Source organism: Trichechus manatus, unplaced genomic scaffold, assembly GCF_000243295.1.
Source record: "Trichechus manatus latirostris isolate Lorelei unplaced genomic scaffold, TriManLat1.0 scaffold00001, whole genome shotgun sequence".
Classification (NCBI taxonomy): domain Eukaryota; kingdom Metazoa; phylum Chordata; class Mammalia; order Sirenia; family Trichechidae; genus Trichechus; species Trichechus manatus.
In genome coordinates this window covers 3,152,858-3,155,541 of record NW_004443937.1, presented here as the reverse complement: position 1 = coordinate 3,155,541, position 2,684 = coordinate 3,152,858, and the positions used below count along the sequence as shown (strand labels likewise).

The following is a 2,684-nucleotide window of genomic DNA, read 5'->3' as shown; positions in this document are numbered from 1 at the left end:
CCCCCCCCCCCCGCCCCGTTTTTGGTTGCTGATGTCAGATATTTAAAGTAATTTAAATGTCAAAGGTTGCATCTATTTGACAGGCCTGGAGCAGTTAATGTCTGCTTCTAAGGCTTCCACTATAGATACAAGAAGAAAGTTCCTCCTGCTTTCTTTCTGTCTGCTTGTGGCAGCCAAGATTGAATGGAGAAATATAGGAATTATTAAAAATGGGGGGGAGGGAAGGAGGAGAGAAGGGTAGATAATTTTTACAACTCAGAAATAACCTTGTAAACAGTGAAGAATCTGTTTGACTCCACAAAAAGAATCTTAAAATTTGAGTTAAAACCAAAAATATCAAAGGGAATGTACTGGCTTGTGTAACCAACTGAAAAGCTCCGGTTAGGTTTCAGGAGTGGCTTGATTCGGGAGCTCAAAGTTTCCCTCTTCCCATCTGTCACAGCTTCATCCCTCTGTTTCAATTATCTGCTAAGACAGAGTCTCACCATGTCAGTGTCCTTGGAAGCTTCAGGCATTCTTCCTTGTAGGTTCAAAATAGGAAATAAAAGGAGCCCTGTTGGCACAATGGTTAAGTCCTCAGCTGTTAATCAAAAGTTTGGTGGTTCAGATCCACCCAGTGGCTCTGTGGGAGAAAGACTTGGCAATCTGCTCCCATAAAAATCACACCCTAGAAAACCTCATGGGGTAGTTCTACTCTGTGACATGGAGTGGCTTTGAGTCAAAATTGACTCAACGGCATCTAACAACCACATAGGAAATAGAGAACTTCCTTTTTAACTCGTCAGTTTGAAAACATGCCTTTGGTTTGAGTCTCACTGTACTGAATTGAGTCACATGCCCAACCCTGAACCAATCACTGGCGCCAAGGAGATAAGATGCACGAATTAGTCAAGCCTGAGTCATTGGCCTGCCCTTAAGAGACAGATGAAGTACACCCAGCCCAGCCACATGGACTGAGCCTCAGGTGGTGCCCAAGAGGAAAATCAGGCTGATGTTAATGGAAAAGGAGCAAATATATGCTGGGTGGCAACAGACAACCTGTATCTGTGCTAAAGCCAGCCTCTGAATCCGCAAGTATTAGGCTGAACAGTCTTATTGGCCCAAAGGACCAAACATTTGCTTTGGAAGGCCCTTCAGTGTGGCCTGGATCACTGGGCAGGCTCTACAGCCTTTTTGCTCCTTGCTGGATGTGCCCACCTCACATGGCCATTGTGGACATCCTGGGAGTCAGTGAGAAGATTGAAGAGTTACTGTGATCTCAATGGGAGAAAGCAAAGGATGTTTTGCATGTGCATTTGATCTGGTGAGAGACAAAGGAGACCTGATTATATGTTGCCTGACTTGACTTTGTTGATGTGTGTGAAACTTCAGCTCAGCCCCTCAGCACCATCTTTATCAGAGGCAGGAAAGCATCGTGGTTAAGTATGCTGGCTTCTGAAGTCACACTGCCTGGGTTTGAACCGATTTCTTAATCTTAGTTAACCTCGGTTTTCTGTCTCTACAAAGGCATGTCCTGAGGATCAAATGATATTATGCTTGTAAAGTACTGGGCACAGGCATGGCACATATTGTAGTATGTACCTAATAAATGTTGGCAAATAACCTTTTGCCTCAGCACATAAAGTAACAACATTGGGAGCTCAGGAGACTCAGTCTACCCATCGGCATGCAAAGTGCAGGGCGTATTTCCTCCTATTGGATATAAAATGCTCTCTTTCATTTCCATTTGTTTTCCTGAGGGGCAAGCAGGTCTGTCTGTGATCTTCTATGTGCATGGACAACTAATGGCTTCTGGGAGTCGCCGCCACGCCCCCTCTCCCTCCCACAGCAGTCACTGAGCCCTGCCTCTTCTGCCTCTGAAATATTCCTTGAGTCTGACCTTCCTCTTTGCCACTGCCCCTGTTCTTGTTCGCAAGCTCCTCTCTCCTGCCTAGCTAATTCCCGACCTTATTTCCCTGTCTCTAGTCTCTTTCCAGCTGGTCTATTCCCCTCCTGTGCTCTTTTCCCTTGCCTACAGAATACAGTCCTAACTTTTCAACAACGTAATATTTAAGGCCATTTTCAGCCTGATTCCTGCCTACCCTTCCATCTGCAAGAATCTTCCCCATGAAACATCTGTTACAGCTATAGCTGCTTACGTGCATTGCTCTTTGAAAACCCTACACGCCAGTGCACCTGCAGACTTTGTCCACACTGTTCTAGCTGCCTGTCTACCCTTACCTTCTCTGCATGGCTAACTTCTGCTTATCTTTTAAAGTTTGGCCCTTCTCCCCTGAGTCCCTTCCCCTGTGCTTCCCTAGCTAGATGTACATGCTGTTACTATAGCATTTAGCACACTATTTAACAGTTGTGTGTGTACATGTCTCTATTCTTATATATACCATAAACTTCTGGAAGACAAGGAGCATGGCTTATGCATTTTTATATACAGTACCCAGGACTCAGAACAGTATTAAAAAAATGCTCATTTTCTGCAATGGATATCTGTTCTTTGGTTATAAGTTGGGAAGTGTATAGCACACCACTCTGCATTTCTTTTAGGACAGCACTGTTTTGAGTGAAACTTAGTAGAATTTTTTTTCTTTCCTTTTTCAATATATTTTAAATTATATAAGTAATAGCCATACATGAACCCATTCTTATTATTAGAAGTATATTAATCCCCCTCCCCCAAAGTAACCACT

General features: G+C 43.8%; 1 non-coding gene across 1 annotated transcript; it reads left to right on the top strand.

Moving 5' to 3' along the window:
• The first annotated feature begins 66 nt into the window (after positions 1 to 66).
• Positions 67 to 199, top strand: LOC111819800 (small nucleolar RNA SNORA31). Its single transcript, XR_002823379.1, has one exon. It is a non-coding gene; the product is annotated as a small nucleolar RNA SNORA31 (small nucleolar RNA).
• Positions 200 to 2,684: the final 2,485 nt, after the last annotated feature.